The sequence below is a fragment of the Scomber japonicus genome, chromosome 5 (assembly GCF_027409825.1).
Source record: "Scomber japonicus isolate fScoJap1 chromosome 5, fScoJap1.pri, whole genome shotgun sequence".
Taxonomy (NCBI): domain Eukaryota; kingdom Metazoa; phylum Chordata; class Actinopteri; order Scombriformes; family Scombridae; genus Scomber; species Scomber japonicus.
The window spans coordinates 15,379,871-15,399,861 of record NC_070582.1 but is presented as its reverse complement, the minus strand read 5'-3'; the positions used below and the strand labels follow the sequence as shown (position 1 = coordinate 15,399,861).

Genomic DNA, 19,991 nt, shown 5'->3' with positions numbered 1-19,991 from the left:
TTCTCTTTCCTATTCCTTGTCCTCTCTCTCTGTCTCTGTGTCTCTCGCTCACCCTTGTTCTCTCTCTTTCACACCGACTTGCTCTCCTAACAGGGGAATGAGTGGTGTGCTGAGCCGGAGCTCTTTCTGGGACAGATGCCAACTGCAAACAAAAGACATTAAAAAGCAATAAGAGAAAGAAAATGTAGTAAATTGCAAATTTTCAAAATGTTGCAGCGAAATGTAGCTCTGCATGTTGTGTCTCTGCATGGCCACTTTGTGTCCATATTGCATGTTTGTATGAAGTATAAAAGCTGGTTTTGTAGACAAGCCTGTTGGTAAAGCAGAGGTTTGAATACTTTGCCACAATTATTCAAGTGAAGGCATTTCATTGGGAAAGAGGGAGGGTGTAATGTGGGAGAGCAGCATATAGACTGCTGAATTATTCATGTGCCCAGCCAAGGCTGTGACTGGACTGGTTGTGCTATTTGCATGCATCAGACATGCTATTTGTCTGTTTGCTAACATTCCTCATTCAAAGACATGTTAACTAGCAGACAGGCTTAGCTAGAGCCTTGCAGACAGCCTCATGGCCTCCTATTGTTTCAGGCCTCACCAGGACTGGACCCAGCCGGTGGCAGGCGAGCCGTGCTGCCCTGAGCTTGGGGCTCAGACTATGGCTGAAGGAGGGAGTGAGCCTGGAGCTGTGATTAAGTCTGGGGTTCAGACTGGAGCTGGTGCTGGGGCACAGGCACAGCTGTGAGGGGGACAGTCTGAGGGAAATCACTGGATCTTGCAGGCACCACCAAACGGGAGCTTATGGCTTTCTCCTCTTCTTGACAGAGATGTGGATCAAAGCGGGAAAAGCTGCTGAATTTCACATCCAGACCGGACATTTACCACCGTTGCTCTGAAAAATGGGTGAGTAATATCTGTTTTAATTTGTGTACGCTTGTGCGGTTTAGATGGAAGTTTAACCATGTGTTTACATTCTAGGCTTCCATGTTTAACAGGAATCCTGTACAAATAAACATTTGATGCACTTGAGGTTCTTACACAAAGTTTCTTTTTACCTGAACGCGCATTTATACATCTGAATATAAAATCCTACGCAATCATGTAGTTTATAATGTAGGAACATCTTCGATTGAACATATGAGACCGACAGATCTTTTACTTCAACTTCGAAGATGCTTTTCTATAACTTTTCTCACCCCTCTACAACCCTAGTTGTAATTTAGTAATGCAAAAACAAAAGTCATTAATAGCACTTTGATTGCAGCCTGGATAATCCTACTTCGTGGTAATCAGTGGATGAGTAGAAGGCCACGGTTGTGGAGGTATTTCATATGAGTGATGCGGTCTGGGCTTAGCATGTACTTTATGAAGAGAAGTACGTGGTGTACTGATTGGTTTGATCGGTTTAATGTTCTCAAAAGCTTCACTGTCAGCTACATTTCAATGAAAATACTCTGCATTCCTTTGAATTTTGAATTTTTCCTGGCAGTAATTGCCAAGTTTGTATCTCGTGTAGGAAGGCAGAATAGAGAATAAATATAGTACAGTCCATCACTTTGCCATTTGCAAGGAATTTGCCTATGCACACCTAATTTTACTGCTGAACACATTATTTCCTGAGATCTATACCATATTTCTTTGAACACAGGATTTCATAGGATTTCTGTTTTGCACAGTAATATTTTCTGCATAGAAAGACTTGCTCTTATAATTGTATTGATGCATATAAAAACAGCCCCTTGTTTTCATTTGAAGGAAGAACCAACCCTGATTGAGCAATAAAGCTGTGTAAGCAGTCATAAAGCAATTCTACAATAATGAGAAGTGTTTAATAAATGCTTTGCAATGACTTAAGATACGCAACCTCGGATATGAAGCTAATTGACTTCGGCTCATTCTGCTTTTTGTCAGATACTTGGCTGTTAACTTCATCAAATTAATAGAACATTCAGGTTGCATTACTGTATGAGGTGTTTATATAGCAATTTACCATCCCCAGGTCTAATAATAACATTTGATTTGTAGTATTTTATTGTACGGAAGAACCAAATACTTAGTAATCACTGTTTTTGAATGTATATATACATATATATTAGCAGTTGACTCATGGAAATCTTCCTTCTTTGGCTTATTTTGTGCTTAGTGTGCTCAGATGTTCAGCTGCTAATCAAGAGTTTGTATAAAAATACTTTTTTGAAGGGTGAACCCAACCTTGTACTACTTGAAGATTTCAGGTGATCAAACACTGAAGATCAGCTTTTCCATACAAAGGTGATTATGTTCATTCATATGAATATAAGCTCTGCTGAACTAGCAGTGGACACATGGTTTTGGCTGGCAGAGTATCACACTACTCCACCCCTAAGGCCTTTTTGGCAGTAGATGGCAGAGGTCCAGGGGAAGGTTGCATGTTGAGAGGCAGATGGCAGGGCGGTGAGGGTTTGCAGTATTTTCTCTCTCTGTAAAAGTATACCTGACCAATCCAAAAGTCTGGTACAGCCCACAATGAGGCATTTTGTGCACTGAAGCAAACATCAGTTATACTGCATCTACACAGATACAAAAATTGTGGGACACACACACTTGCAAATAATTGTATATAATTAAACATACATATCTATATTCATAATATAACATTTTTTTTGGTTCAGCATATACTTAATACTTTTAAATAATAGTGAACACATTTTTAAAAAATCCTTGTCAGTTTTGCCATTTCGGGCTGTGTGTGTGTGTGTGTGTGTGTGTGTGTGTGTGAGAGAGAGAGAGTGTGTGTGTGTGTGTGTGTGTGTGTGTGAGAGAGAGAGAGAGAGAGAGAGTGTGTGTGTGTGTGTGTGTATTTTTAGGCTTTTTGAAATGGTGGATTCAAAATGTTTATCTTATTGATCCTGTCGAACAGACAAAACGGGCTTTTTAAAAAATATTTGATCAGCCAATATATTTTACATATTTCTAGTCAATAATTGTTTTTATTTATTTCCTGGACACTAGTACAAGTACTGTATGAATATGCAGAGCCAAAAGAAACTGCAGGCCATGCTAGAACAACAAGTTCCTAAACTTAAACTTGACGGTGGCCTTGAACTTTTTCTTCTGCATTTTGAATGAAATTGTATTCCAACACAATATTTGAATGAGACTATACTTATACTTAACTAGACTATACTAGTTAATGATGAATAATAAATATTTTGTGAAAATGCAAAGAAGTGAGAACACTTCAAAACTTTTTCATGATTTGGGTATTAAGTGAAAAATCCAAAAACGAGTGTTGTGGAAATAATTTGCACATTGTGAAATGTTTTGAAGAATTGTATTCTTTACAATTAAGTACGTAATTATTATTATTCTATACGATCCAGACTTAAAAAAATAATTTGAATTATTTTTCCTTAATGGCTTACCTTTAATGTGTTTTATTTAATTTGTGATAAATTTAGACACATTTGAGTTTTGTGTTAAAATATTACGTAGTAAATGTAGACAAAAATACATCATTTAAAAAAGTTCTCTCATCAAGCTACAATGAATGAGTCCCTGCAGAGAAAAAAAATACTTTTTTTTCTGTAAGCAGATGTCTTTGGAGATGAGAAACACACCAGAGAGCATTCAACAAAATAACTCTAAATAATGAAAAATGAGATTATACAGTAATGGTTTGTGAATACACAGTATCAGCATATTTTGTTCTGAGACTGTGTGTGTGTGTGTGTGTGTGTGTGTGTGTGTGTCAGACAGTCAACACACATGTGCTCGTGCATGTGTCCTCTACTTGCTAGCTGGATCATTCTTGATTTTTGGAAATCATTACACATTTTTATAATTTTATTTCCAGTTTTGCCACCGTTGGTGTGTTGCTGCTGCTGTTGTGTCTTCTGACCATTCTTTCACTTGTTAAGCACTGACTTAATATTTACTTGTTTCAAACTGCAAATCTCAGCATTTCGTTTGAACTAATACTTAGCTAGTTCTGATTTTAGAATACTGTAGAAAAAGTTTACTTTTTACTTGAGTTTGTAAATTTGTAAGATATTACTTGCCCAAAATAGTGTGTTATTCTCAGCCTGTTAAGGGCATGTAGATTTTTTTTAAACCTATTCCCACAAACTGACAGCCTGAAGCATTGCCATACATTCAAGTTTAATATTAAAAATCTTATTTCACTCAACATTAACATATAGAATTAACAGATTAGAATATGACGGTTTTTTAAAATATTTTTGTTGTGTGACCTAAATAGAAGTGAAAGACAATTTTGATTTAAAGATGTCCTTTTGAATATATGTTTCCTTTTGTAGATTTGAATGATCATGTGTGGTGTAGCAGCACTGTATACTGTATATCTCCAGATCTGAGTATTTATGCCAGATACTTTTGAAGTGTTCAGTATGTGGTTTAGGTCATGTGCCAGTGCTCAGTGTATTCTCACTAGTGCAACACAGTAAAAATTAGTCATTCGCCAGTACAACACAGCAATAAGCCACCAATACACTGCTTCATTTGTTAAGTGGATAAATTGGTATTTAAGATTATGTGATTTTGTTTCATTTATGAGCTTGCTGTGATGTTGTGAATTCCATCCAATTTCCTCCTGGCTAATATGAAATCCAGATTGGAGTGGTGAATAGAGGCCAAGCACTCACTGTAAATATTTTTTTTTCTGCCATAATAATGAAGCCTCTTTTATTCCTACCGCTAAAACGGTTTCAATGTGCTGTTTTAAGTACAATAAAACTAAAAAACCTGGCATAATTAAATTTATTTTGTATATCTGAGCTCTCTGGAGGACTGTCAGGGGCAGGGATATGACTGACATACAGCACTGCCTCTAAAAATGTCTGTTTTAGAGGACTTTGATTTTTTACTTTCCATACATTTAATCAGTTAAGACAAATACAACATGCACTCGTGGTTTACAATATGGTATTAAATTTGAATGATTGTAATTCATTTTTATGAAGGGCAATGTAGAAATACGTTTTTTGTGATGACTATACAGATAATAGAATTGCTACATAAACCACTAGGCCAGAAATTAAGATGTTTACTGCAGAACCCACTTGCAATAATATAAGCAGTCACATTTTCCATTTCGTTATTTCTCAAGTTCAAGTACACATGTATAGAATGAAGAACATGTAAAATAAAATGTCAGATGATATCATACAACTTGAAAATATGTTTATATGGGATATCAATATGGCTTTGCAGCTCCACCTTTGAATCAGGTCAGATATTCTTACTGACAAACTATGAGCAGAGGTGAAAAGTGAATAACACTGTGCAGCAGGTTAGCACAAGCAGGTCACTGCTTGTTGAAATGGAGCTGGATTGAAATTTCCCACTTTGGCAGCCTACTGTGTCTAAAGGTCACAGTGTATTATGCAAAAACCTGTGAGTCAATTACTAAGATTTTACAGTACTGCTGTCAATCAGTAGAAATATACTCCTTCAGGCTTTTATTTAACAGTTGTCAGTCAGTAGAAAAACCTGTTCAAATATCCCCACGGTGAACAACAATCTAGTCGCTACTAGGCTGAGGTCAGCAGGTTCATTCTCAAGTTTGTTCACGCAAGGACAATTTTCTGACACACTTGCAGTATAACCAGTCCTTTTGTTGAACACTGAGCATTGAGGCAACTTACTCAAGGGAATTCTGTCAGACATTTGAGACAGACAGAGCGATTTGTTTCACCCAACCAGATTAATTAATTAGAATCACCAAAATGAAACACTTTTTTTTGTGCCTCTGACCACTCAATGTATTCAATATGTGTTTTAGAGGCTCTTTAGTCTGTGGTCTACAGTATCACGTGTGTCTTTTAGCACACATTGTCAGGACAGATACTTGTTTTATGTACCTGCCAGGCAAAGCGATATTCCAGATAACGCTGAGCTGCGCCCACTCAACATTTTGTTTCCAACGCTCATATATTTCTTCAGCTTTTGGCCTCCACGGTCGCCAAAGCAATTTAGTCAGTAAAAACTGTCAAATCAGCAAAATTGTTCCACTTGGAGGTAGAGTTGGAAGTGTTGAAAGGCCTCGCCTGCAACTCTCTGACTATCAAAATACTGTAAATCCCTTCTCTCACCTCACCTCCACTTCATCACTTTCTTAACGTTCATCAGGGCTGAGCTGAATTATGTTGGCTCCATTAAGTGATGAAAACAAACAGTACACTGGTTTGCGCTGTCACTGTGTAACTCATTTTTGTACTGAAAAATGAATGTTAAATATACTATGTGCTTTGATCATAACCCTCATTCTTCCCTTACTGATTTGACTGCAATTTCCTCAACATCAGTACTCATTTAAACTGTGTAATTCAACACGAAAAAAATGTTTGTATATTTAGGTTTCTTTCTGAGCCTGTATACTACTGTGTAATGGTAGCGTGACCAAGAATTGCAGGATTTGTTTGTGCCTTAACCAGTGTTAGAATTCCTCACTTCAAACTTCAGTTTTAAATATGAAAAATAGATAGTAACACATATAAGTTTGAAAAATATCATATATATTTCAATTTCTTTGAATACTTGCAGCTATCCATGTAGTATACTGATATACAGTAGACCATCTCCTCTGCAAATACTCGCCCAGGCTTCATGAGTCATCAACATGCATACATACACAAACAACACACACACACACACACACACACACACACACACACACACACACACACACTCTCACACAGTGCAGTGAGTGCACAGTTCGGACATGAATCTCTCTCCATGGGCTGGAGGAGTTGGGTTACTCATGAGCCCATAAACATGTGCTGGCGGCAGTCCAAGTCACTGCACTGTAATTACAAACGTTAGAAACAATATATAAAAGACCCTTCCCCAGCAAGGCCGTGTCCCGCACTGCAATTAGCGTCCTTGTACAGAATTATCACCCTTCAGCAGCTGCTGCTGCGCTGAGTGGAGGCCTTTAATTGGCAGTGTCCACCTTGGTCTGCTAGAGGACAGCCCTCATATCTCTCTTCATCACCCTCTTTATTTTTCTGCTATCTGAGATTCGACTGATGATGACTAACTACCCCTGTTGTCCCATTTCACCACCATACAGTGGTGCTGGCATCACATGCCTACATATGCACATGGTACCATGGGCACATGATAAAAACTGCCTTGTACGTTAATGCTGTGTAGTCTTGCCTGTACATGTGTGAACATGGACATACTGTGCCGCATGTGCAGAAAATCGCTCATTATGCTCACAAGTACACGCATATGCACCACTTCACCCACGCATATGACACTGTAGGCTTTCAGTAATACAGAATGCCAAAGTGTGCACACGTATGCAGCGAGTGGGTGCTACTGGGCAAGGCCAAGGCCACGGAGGAGCTTGTGTGTTGGAGTTGGGTGAGCATGCGGCAGTGAGAGTTGGCCGGTGTACAGACCAGCAGAGAGGGTGCGGTGTGTTACATGTTCCACTAATGAGTTTCCTTGGCCAGGCAAGACCGTGGGGCGAGCTTATTAGTAAACAGGCTACAGAGAAGAGCTCCTACAGCCCTCCACTGCTGCTGCTGCTGCTGCTGCTGGCTCTCCAATTGGTCACTCTTTCTGTTTCTGCTTCTCTCCTTCTCCATAATGTCGTCTCTTCTTCTGTTCCTCTTGCTGTAAATTGTCCCTTCTTTTGACTGAACAATTCTCACTCCCTGTCTCTTTTTTTCTCTCTCTCTCTTTTTCCCTCTTGTAGGCAGCAAGTTGGATTGTAACTTCAGCCACATGAACAGACAATTTGGCCAACAAGTGAAATCATGGACAGACAGACTGGCGGATGCAGCATTGTAAGTACCATAATATATCGCAAATTGAATATGTTGCTATTTAATGATGTATTATAATGCTGTTGTATTGTCTTGCATTTCATTTAATAAGATGAAATCTGTAATTAGATGCTGCATATGTTTCATTTGTCACATGCAAGGGCATTTAACTGCTCTGTCTACTTCTATTTTCTCTTTTTTTCGGAGACATATTATAATGTGAGTCTGCATTAGATTAAATCATAATGACTGGATATTGTGCCTTTATCCCATTTGAAAGGCCAAGTGGTCCCAATGGCTTTCTAGTTTTGTGTATTTAAAAAGAAACAAACCAAAACAATATTTAATGCAGATGAACAGAAAACACTTTGGGTGTATTCTTAATTGTCCACCAGGCATATGAAGTCTTGACTCTGTCTGTGCCTGTGCCTGGGCCTGAATCTGTTAGAAAATGGCTTCCACTCTCTGCCTTCCAGCTCTCTGCTCCCCGCCGCCATTTTGTGTATCGCTGCCAAAGTAGTCAGGTAGCAGGATGAGAGGGACAGAGTAAAGTAGGGGAGAAAAAGTGGGTGCAACTGGATGCTGGGTTTAGGAACAAATTAACATGAATAGAGAAGAGTGGTGAGAATTAGAGAAAAGAGCTGTTTCAATATTCACTAGCAGGAATACTTAATATGTCTTTTTCTTATGGGAAGAGCTTTTTAATTGTTGCCGACTGACTGCATACAAGCAGTCTCCCCTCTGGACCCTTCCCAGGTCCTCTTCTCAAAGAGCTGACCTTGGGTGGACGCCATAAACAGTTCTTTTCCATTGGGGCAAATGTGCTGGCAGGGCTCACAGCTGCATGACCCCCTTCCACCCTCCACCCATCATCAGTCCTCCCTTTTTTCTCCACACTACCCAGACTCCCCAGCAGCCATAGTAACACAACCTGCCTGCTTACAATACATTAGAGCTGGAGTGCACGTTTAAAGTTTTAAACGCTAGCTTATGTACCTGTCTCTACCCTAACCAGACACACTGTTAGCTGAAGCTTCAACCCCAACTGTCCCTGTATCGTATGCACTTAGAAACCCCAGGCCCCACCCTACAACGTCTAGCTACAGTAGCTAGCTGCCCACAGCTCTAGAATTCTGTATGCGCCAGGCATTTGATTACATGTGCAGATGTTTTTAAAATCCTCCTATCCCCTGACCCCAAGACCACAGATACTATATCAAGCTTTCAGTAGATGTCTGCTGCTATGTCTCTGTGGATCAGGCAATTGCTAAACTTACCTGACAAAGCCACACAAAATCACCCAGTCCTTAGCTAGCACTATGTTGACTCAAAATAAATAATTAGGGGAAAGAGGACTGAACATTTCAGTAATAAAACTATTTTTGGTTATTTTACCCGCACATATATGAAAATTAAATAATTTGGACTAATTCATCCAGCCCAGTTACTTTTGGAACTATTTAAGTTAAACAACCAATTATTTATCTCTTGCACACTGGTTTTCTCCCATTAGCCATCACTTTCATTATGGGATTAGCCTCTAAATGTTTAAAATAGTTTATTATCTTTATAAAGTGTTGCCAATTTTCTTATTTTTGAAGTAATCTTACTCACTGTTAGCTAAAGGAAGCACCAGAACAATTACTCGAACAAGGACACAGCAATGATTTGGTTGTTTAACAATTGGACCAACCTCTTAAAACATTGGCTTCCCTTTAAAGGAATGTGGAAGACATTGACATATTTAGAATATGTACCTTGGTGTTGGTGGGGCAGAACATATTGAAAGCTTACACAAACATAGCACAAGAACATATTGTATATGATTAATATATCTGTTCATGGCCTTAAATTGCTGCACACACTGCCTCACTGTATCAGTGTGTATCTTTGCTGGCATGCAACTGATTTAGACTGTAGGTGCAAAATATAGCAGAAGTCCCTCCAGCAGTAAGACCTGGCCTATTTAGGCTTGTCACAGACAAGCTCTCACTGAGACAGACAGACAGTCAATGGCTTTGCTAACAGTTTAGAATGCACTCTGTCCCCTTTGGCTCCTCACTCCTTAATCTGGCCATGTGTTTGCATATGGGACAGAGTGGCCTCCATATTGTGTTTGTGGAATGAATTATGAATGCTATTGCATAACAGTGGTCTGTTTCTAGGGCATATCTCTACAGCATCTACCCAGAGACCAAAGCATGAATACATTTACCCAGCCTAGACCTCTTGGAAATGATACTGTAAAAGCTGGCCTGCCTGCATTTGTTTATGGTTATATAGAGCAGATGGCCATGCAACATGGTCACATATCGCACACTGGCTGCCTCGCTGGCACTGCCACACACAAATGCTTATAGGCAGAAATGTAGGACTTATTTGAAGGTGATTCAAATCCACAGAAATGTATTCATTATTCTTCTATAACTCACAGAGGGAAAAGTATTAGATTTCTTTATCAGGGTACATTACTTTATACTCTCCTTCATTTTGGCAGCAGGCCTGGAACTATAGGCACTAAAGCTAATAACTGCTGCCAAATCAAGCTTTTCAATGCTAACTGTGGTTAACTGAGCTGTATTTACAGCCTTAGCTTTCAGCTGTAACTGCTAACCACTGTAGTGGGTCTGAGTACAGCCAGCTGTAGCCTGGGGCTAACAAGCTCTTCAAGGTTACAAACTGGACTGATCCCTGTCTGCCTACTCTGGCCCTCTGTCTGTCAGCTGAAGTTCATATCCAGGGAGAAAGGTATTTGTCCCACCCTCTAAATATAGCTGGCGACAGATGCAGCTTGATGGGGCACTGCCCAAGCCGAAAGGGGCCCTGCAGGCAGGTCAAAGCAAAGCTGGGCATGCAGACGTGTCAGGACTATAGACCTCCCTTAATAGACAGGGGCCCTACAGGTCATCATCAGCCACATGGCAGTGCACCAGTTTCACCAGCTTCCATTAGCATGGTGGCACAAAGACTATGCCTGTGAATATCTACTTGAGCAGAAAATAGAAAGTAGTTGATGTATAAAATACCCATTTGATCATGACCTTATACAAGGCTGATAGCATTATAACCCTAAAATAAAGTTAGACCCTAAATATTACCTGAATTGGCTTATTGTTGGTTAGGACATTGTTGGTCAGGACACTGTTTTCTTCTTTAATGGAGTTTGTGTGTTGTCATCTATGGTTATAGCATGAAAAGTTAGTCAAATATGTGAAAAGGTGTCCTGATATTAGAGTAAGGAGTAATGGGCATCAGTGTTATTTTCTCTTTACTAATACTGAATAAACTTGTTTGCCTTGAGCACATATGAGCACACTGCTTAACACATATTTTAGGTGTCATGATATACAATTTTAACAGACACCTGCCAGCACTTCATACACATGTAATTTCCATGTAGCCCTTTCCATAGGCTTATGCCCTGCTGTGCATCCTTACCATGTCTGTGTGCACACTCATGGATGCAAGTGTGTGTATGTTCTTTATGTACATGTGACTGTACACTGTGTGTGAGAGATGAGAAGCAGCTGGCAAAGTTGGGCTGAGTGGTCTGGGTGACCCTTGCTGCTGCATTACAATGATTGGGGTCGTTTTTTACCTCTAAAGATGTGGCCAGGGAGCCGCACTGGGATCAGCTAACTCTGCCTGATCCAGCCCTCTTCACCTGGCATGTTTATGGCTCTGCTGGGGGATGGTGGGATGGAAGGGAGCTAAGTCACTGGGGCCGGTTCATCTCACAGCCTGACAGGCAGACACACATATTATGCACGTAGGCGTGAGTACATGCACACTCCATCACCCCACATCCACAAGTGCACACAGTATGCATGCATTAATTCATACATGAACTGCTCTACACACACGGACTCGTTGGCACATTCAAACAACTTCATATACACACATGCATACACCTATAAACTCCTTCATCTTTCCTCACACACACTTGCACAAGGTTTGTGAGCTCAATATCTGCCTCATGCAGAGGTGACGGGGAGGTCAGCCTGTCTGACTTTGAGCAGAATCCCCCTGTGGCTTGCCCCAGCCATCCCCCCTGGCATGTGTAACAGGACCTACCCATGCAGTCTCTCCTCTTCCCCCACTCCTGTCCTCCCCCTCCTCTCTCTGCCTCCCCCCTGGCCTTGGTATAAATAGATGGGTCATGCCTGCTGTGCTATCCTGAGGGGCCTGGGGCGGGGGGGCACAGAAGCCATGCTTCCCTTTATAAATGCTCCGCCGTGTCTATCTGGATTCCTCCTGTCTGCACCCAGACACGACTTCACTTGTAGCAGGGCTCACATGTAGATGTATACAGCCACAGTAGGTTACACACATACAAATGTCTGTGTGTTCCTGACCACATCCCTGATATAACGTGCACCACTCATGTATAAACATAATGATGAATGAGCACATATACTGTGCATAGACATACTTGAATAACTCAAGTTAATGTGCTCATTTAATCCTTTTGTGCCAAAAGGCATCCTCAAAAGCTAGACTATGGAGAGTGGTAAATCTGAGGAAGAGTCTGAAGAATAGTAGTCTTGCTTGAAACTCACTAAGTGCTTTAATGATAACATGAAAAGAGAGCTACAGTGAGCAGACCTCCTATGCTGGGTATCAAAGCCTAGGTTTTGGCCATTACCTTACTTTGAAGACAATTAATGTGTTTTTCTGCAGTGCAAAACCCTCCTTTTTCATTTAACCAAAGAAGTAAATTCTCTAAAATGTTTTACACGCGTGCAGATACAAGAGTCTTAATAAAATACTCATTCTCAATGATGATATAAATCCATAAACATCTGATTATAGAATAAGTAAACAAGACTATGGATCTAAGCTGGCATTCTTGCACTAGCTTAGAATTTTTTAAATAAAAGAAATTAAAATGTCAATGTCCACTAGCTAAATTTAGAACCTGGACTGGTGAGAATGCATTCATTGAAAAAATGTTTTAATTATTTTGTTTTTGATTACGTCATAGTGGATAAGCAGAAATTGAAAGGAAATAATGAAGGTTGTGGAGGCATACTGTGTAAATGTCCAGCTGCTTTTGCTGAATTAGCCACCACACTGACTGACCACAGACCACCAGAACTCCATAGATCAGGTTGCAAGGTTACAGCACTTCACTCCGTCCTACTATAACTGCAGTGAAACTCAGCTTTGGTATTGATTGATAGGCTCTGTAGCACTTAGACTGAAGTGTGATTGAATTAAAGTGGCTTTTTAAGCCTCTGCTGTGAACACTGTGAAAATGTGATGAGGTAAATGAATATCATGTTTTGCCTTATTCCCTCTAAAGGGTATTTTTCCATGTTTGGGTGTCAGTGTGTGTGTACATGAACGTGCACTCAAAATGGTGTCCGTGTCCGTGTGTGTGTGTGTGTGTGTGTGTGTGTGTGTGTGTGTGTGTGTGTGTGTGTGTGTGTGTGTGTGTATTTGTTTATGAACTCTTGATGCATGCTCCAGTGTGATTGTGTTTGTGTGACATTATAAGACGATGAGGTGTAGAAAGCAGGTCTTTGCACCCCAGCACTTCTAAACAACTAATGGAGGTGTAAGGCTGAAGCAGGGTATCGGTTACAGACTCGCTTTCAAGTGAAGGAGTGCCTGCTGAGTTTGCACACCTTTAAGGAGTCTGCCTTTTCAGGTGGACAAGCGCTAAGTAAGGGAGTGTTTTAGACTGTATTGCATAACAAAACATGTGTGCAAAAGGGTACATGCTTGTTTGTGTGCATCTGTGAGTGCATATTTCTATGTGTTCATGTGTGTGTGCTTGCCTTGCATATTCTGCTCTACGTGTGTGTGGAGGTGGGGGGGGTGAGTGTGAATATTTTCCTGTCACTGGATGATAGCAACTGGCTTCACTTGAAAGCAATAGCTTTCCTGGACATGCACTCAGTTGGTCAGGACCCCAGAGCCATCTACTATATTAGATTGAAGTATGTCCAGTCAGCAGAGGGAGAGGACAGTGTGGTTTGACCTTACCTTATGAAGTCTGGCCCCCACACCGCTGAGCTTTTTGCAGGTCTGCACAATGAGAATAGACTGTGATATGAATGCAGATATGCTCTATGCAGACAGGTTTCTATATGCAGTTACTGTTCAAGGACCTCAGATGAAAATGTAAAATGAAAATAATAATCATTTGTAGTCCTGCAAAACAGCAGCGCTTGCAGCCTTTTGTAGTTTGGAAATGTATTAACTTTTGTAATTTCTGGGCATCATTAGCTTCAAATTAAATGTGTTGTGGGAAAATTGGGTCAATGCACATTATCTTCTGTTTTTGTTAGTACAGTATGTGCATTCTTTAGTTGCCATATCTTTCCTTCTGTCACACGGCTTCAGTATGCAAAGTGCCTGTGTATTCTTCACATGTGTCAGTTATCCTGTATGGATGTGTGCCTGGGCATACTTACAATCCACTCATCCTGGGCTACAGTGTAAGTAAGGCAGTGCTGAATAATGCAGAGAGCCTCAGACTCACCACTGAGCAGACACAATGGGATCTCTCAGCTCAAGACATACCGTTCTGTATTGTGCTGTGCTGTACATTTGCACATTCACAGACAGAATAATGTTACTGTAGAGATATGTGCTGACAAAGATTGTCTTGGTATGACTTTGTTTCAGCAGTTTGTTGCTGTAAATGCATATAACTACATACACAAATTGCAAGTACACCCAGGCAATATGTTTTAACCGAAGAATCAAAAACGCTATTATACGGTTTGTCAGCCACTGGGGTTTTTGCGATTGATCTTACAGAAGTCAAACCTTAAAGTCATCATGTTGAAGTATTTCTCCATTTCCTTTGTTACAGAGGTAACAGATTTTCCCTCATGGGGATTTTCAGATGGAGGCTACCTGACATGCTGTTGAAACTCTGATGGAAGGAGGAGGCGATAGGCCAGTGCCCCCCCACCCCCTTTCGCTGCGTGTTACAGAGCAGGTGAGAAACATTAACAGCGGCAGCAGCTGCGGCCCTCTGCTCTGCACATGTGGGCCAGGATATGATCTAGTTCGAGCTCGCCCACTCTCTACACTGGTCACTGATGTTAACACTCTCCTCTCTGAAGTACACAAACAGTACTAATAAAATAAGGGGAAATACTGTTGAATCAGCAGAGACTGTTTCTTTTTAACAGTCATTATACTGTATGTTGCAGTAAAGCTTAAGTATAGAGCAGTGGTTCCCAAATATGTTTGGCTTGGGACTATTTAAAGCAGTTGAGTTGAGAGGAATTCAGCCGAAAAGAGTGATTTTTTTTTTTTTATTAGAAGAATTTTTTAGAGGCCTGACAAAGTAAAATTATTGTTATTTTAGAATAAAAAGTAAAGATTAGAGATGTGAGAAGTAAAAAAAAAAATACAACTTGTGTTGAAAAAGAAAATTCAGCCTTTTCTTATTTCTTATTTTGTTAATAATTTTGCAACCCTGCAGATTTATCTGGCAACTACTCTGATATCCAGTTTGAGAAGCACAGCTGTTATTGGCTCGATTTTTCAGCACTGATTACCCGCCTACACTATTGAACAGTGAACAAAAATTAAATGCTAAAAAACAGTTGTTTTGAAATGGGCACAATTAAGTGAACAGAAAGCAGCAATTTGATAGTTTTCATATTGAAACATTTTTCATAAAATGTGTCATACTATCATTTAAATTGTTTACTGGTGAATATGAAAATATCTTGGCTATATAATTTGTTTGAGACTTCTGCATGTTGTTGGATCATTTGAATTCCTCTGCGGCTGCAGCTTTGAACCGGGTGACCCATTTGTCACATTGTGTTCTGAGCACATAGACTCTGGTCACACTGGTAAGGCGTCCCAGAGAAGAGTGGCATGTGTATTTGTGTTTCTGTGAATCATAACCGCTGTTTTGTGTTCAGTGAGGTGTGTCAAACCGGATTACCTGCACGAACGGGGATCTGAAAGGACTTCGTTTTTAAAGACTGTCCTTTGGGGTGAGGTAGTAGGTTGTATAGTTTTAGGGTCATACCCTTCCTGTCAGATAACTATACAACTTACTGTCTTTCCTGAAGTGGCTGTAATGTCATCGGATGCCACTGTGTGAGTGTTTGGATCTGGATCAACATTGGAAAATTCAAGTTTACCCACCGCCTGTGATGACTTTAGTTGCAGCATTTGATAATGGTGGGTCATTTTACCTGTATTTGCTTCACATCTTATGATTTTTATTGTTGCAGTCTATGACTTACTGGTCAATAAACAAGTTCTTTATCATAAGTGTGTGTTTTGATTCTTTTTGTACCAAACAATCGGAAAATGTTTTCCTTGTGTCTCACCAAATATTGTACAAGAATCTTACACACACCTGCTCACAACTAATTGCTATCCTCTTTCCTCAGGTCATATTTGAAATGTTTTATTTTATTCATTTATTTTTCTTTTGCAGTTTTCTCTGATTTTTAAGATATTCTTAAACTAATTATCTAAATGAAATGCCTAATCACAAAGTAAAACTAGATTTACAGTCAGTTTTTCTAAGTTGCTCTAAAAATCATGTCATTAAAAATGTGAGAATGTATTAAGATGTTTTTACATTTTATTATAAGGAAATGTACAGTGTTCATTGGTCACTCCATTATATTACTCTCCACTACAGGTCACACCAAAGTCTGCCTCTTAGTAGGACCTTTCTGATGTTCGTACGGGGTGAGGTAGTAGGTTGTGTGGTTTCAGGGTAGTGATTTTGCCCAATCAGGAGATAACTATACAACCTACTGCCTTCCCTGAAGGGCAGCAATACTTCACCATGCAGACAGCAGAGGGTGTCATGTGTTCAGCATCAGAACAACCAGAATCTACAAACCAAACCAGGTCAGGTGTCTGCTCTTGTGCCTTCAGGTCTTCTCCTGACTGGAATGTAGACATCCACAATCATAGCAGCTGAGATGTATCTTTGATGTTCTGCTTCAAACAGTAATAAAGAATAAGAAAGATGAATCAGTTTGTGTCTGGTGTTTCAGTTCTTTGATTTGTTTTCACATCACATAAATGACATTGCAGTGTTTCAAACTTTGAGGCTATCTGCATTGGTGCTAAATGAAATAAAATTTACATATAGTGTATATTGTTGTACAGCAAATAAGTACTTGACACCAACCATTCAAACAATCAACTATCCTATTTGGAATAAACCCACTTTTTTTGTTTAATGGCTAAGAAATGCATTAAAGTTTTTTTTACATATTGGAAATATCAGCTGAAAACCCTGAGTTGACTGCTGCTATCCAGTCCAGAGGCCCCGACGTGTACTAAAACCCCAGAGCAGAGCAGATGGAAAGAAGAGCCATGGCACAAACTCACCTCATGGGCTACAGCATGATTCATACGGCAACAGATGATGGTTACAGTATTCCGTCTCTCTCTCTCCAGCCAACAACACACATAAATACACGCACACACAGATATATGCCGAGGTGAGTGCCAGCCGGTATCAGGCCAACTTGGGCATCAGACATGCCTCACTGTCTGAGACTCCAACTCCGTATCTTATATCAATGTCAGACTTGGGGTTGTCATTCACAGTCAAAGCCCTCACTCACCCCTCTATCTTCAGCTTTGTGATTGAGTTAATAGTAGTTAATATACTTTTTACTTCAAATGTGCATGCAATAACACATTTAAATTGTACAGTATGCACCTGTACTGCCTTAGTTTGTTAATATTTTGTACTTCACTTTGCATATCAATGTTTCAGACATATTAGTCATACCAAACGTGTTGAGCTACTTACACATTCAACAAATGTCAGTGACACAATGGCAAGGATTATGTGACTCTTCATCTCTGAAATAGCACAACAAAGAGCTTTAGCATTGCAGTGCAAGGAAAAAAAAAGTCTACTACTCTTCTGTATCCCATGTGTCTAGACCACTGTTGGATGTATTTGTATGTGGGCTGCACCCACTGTGTAGCCTTCCCCCGCCAGCCACCATATTGAATTGATTTGAGCCTTGGCCCCGGTGATAGAGCAAAGTGAGCTGAATACTAAGGCTGATGAGACAATAGCTCTGTGTGCATCCTGTCTCTGGGGTTGCATCTCTAAAGGCCATCCTCCATCCCTCATCTCCTCCTGCCCCACTGCTTTCCCGAAAAAATAGCAAAAAGCTTTGATATCCACCCTAGGATATGCCTTTTCCCATGCAATAAGGGACTAATGAAAAGCTTTTGAGACTCAGTCTGTAACACATGAGTCAGAATTCAATAATAAACTGTTGTTTTATCCAAAGTTGCCAGGAATGAGAAAAGACAAACACTCACAGCAGTGCTTTTTCAGAGCTTTCATATGATGTCACAGCTGTATAAATGGAATAATGTTATTGATCGAATGTAAGTGGATAGGATTGAAGGCTGTGTGTGGGCAGGCCCCTCAAATAAACCACAGAGAAGCATGCATTTGCTGAAATGAAGAAAAGCTATGCATCTAAACAGATTCTGCCACATTAATCTGTGCCAAGGTGAATTATAAAATACAATATTCATTATGAAATGCAGGTCAAAATACATAATGGATAGTTTCTATAATGATGATACTGATATTTACTCTATATCCATATTTAGATTTTTCTGCACATTGACACAAACTATTTTGATAGAATTGATAACTGATTTAACTTCAATAACAGTTAGAAAGCCTCACTCACTTAGTAATAGATGTGGTGAAAGCACCACCTAGTGGATACTTATTACATAGTCTTATATATGTTGTTGCACCTTTGTTTTGTGATACCAACATGTCATTATGTTTCTGAATATTGTAATGCTACTGTCTTTTGTCAACTCTGTATTTATGACATTTATTGCATATTTCTGTACACTCCTGTGTTGCTCTTTAGATTCCTCTTTCTTTCCTGTTTTGTTTTCCATTTTGTTTTGTTTTTCTCTTAGTTAACCCTCACTGCAGTGGACAGCTATTCAAAAGCTGTTTTCTTATGTATGAAAGGATTTCAATGAGGTAGTTACACTTCAGCCACCACAGTGGACATTTGTGTGTCATCCCATACACTACCACTAAACCTGCAGTAATGTTTTTGGTTGTAGGATCAGTTGATTTATGTTATCATAATGTAATAGTACATCATTTGGTGAAAGAAAAAATGAAGTTCAAATCTGTTTTTTCATGCCTAAAGAGAAATGAAAAAAATCAGGAGAAAAATCCTGACTGAGGTTATCATAATTCATGCATGAAAGGGCTAAATCAAGGGTCTAAGGATAGAGAATATGTTGTAAAAATTGTGAAGACGTCTGAGGCAAATTTGTAATTTTGAATGGTATAAATAAAACTGAAAGCTTCAAAGCACAAGTACCGTAGAATATAAAGTAATTGATCAAATGTGTATTTTATTGTTGATATTAAGCACAATTGTTCATAGTATATATCAGTATAGTATCATTAGGCTGCTTCTTGAATGAAAATCAAAAATGATTGTCTCATAAGCTGTTTCTTGCCACCGCAGGTGAAGAAACCGCAATTATCAGTTTGTCAGCAGCAGGTGGCAGCAGAGGTCTACCTTCTGTTACACCCTCATTTTGACCCAGTTGCTGTACAGTTAAGTACTAACCAATGTCAAAAGAAGTACATACTAGGCCCCCAAATACCTCTAACTTATTACTTAATGACTAATTGAAATAATGATCCATACATGTAGGCAGATAAGCACATAACAGTATCATAAACACTGGCATATTTGCCTTCTTGCTGACCCAGAGAAGTTTTAAGCAAGAGTTTCAGGCAAAGTTGAACAGTGGAACAGAGAGTCTTCTCCTCAGATGTAATTTAAGGATGCAAACCATGAATTACTTCATCAAGTTTTTGCTTCTTCATAGTCTGTTTTATTACAGCTCGGTTCAGTTCAGGGACAGACATGTTGTAAGCAAATGGGGCAGTTGTCATTATAATATGTCGATTTGGAAAGCATTCTGAGACTTTCTTTATTGAGAAACCAGCTGCTATCCAGACAGACTGTCTTAACCGTAGCCCTTTACTGTCGACTTTCTGCTCTCTTGAGTCGTGTTGCAACGAGCCGTATCTTCTGAGTCTAATGTTTCTCCATGTCCTCTTCACGTGGAGAAATCACCAGCTGCCTGGTCAGGACTGTGGAGGATCTCAGTGCACTGTAGCTGACATCTGTGTGGGTGTGTTTGAGCATCATCTATCACTACTGGATTATGCATTGTGTG

At 39.7% G+C, this 19,991-nt stretch overlaps 1 long non-coding RNA gene across 1 annotated transcript; it reads left to right on the top strand.

Moving 5' to 3' along the window:
• The first annotated feature begins 383 nt into the window (after positions 1-383).
• LOC128358821 (uncharacterized) lies at positions 384-14,698 on the top strand. The gene is made up of 3 exons (XR_008321415.1): positions 384-900; positions 7,706-7,796; positions 14,602-14,698. It is a non-coding gene; the product is annotated as an uncharacterized LOC128358821 (long non-coding RNA).
• Positions 14,699-19,991: the final 5,293 nt, after the last annotated feature.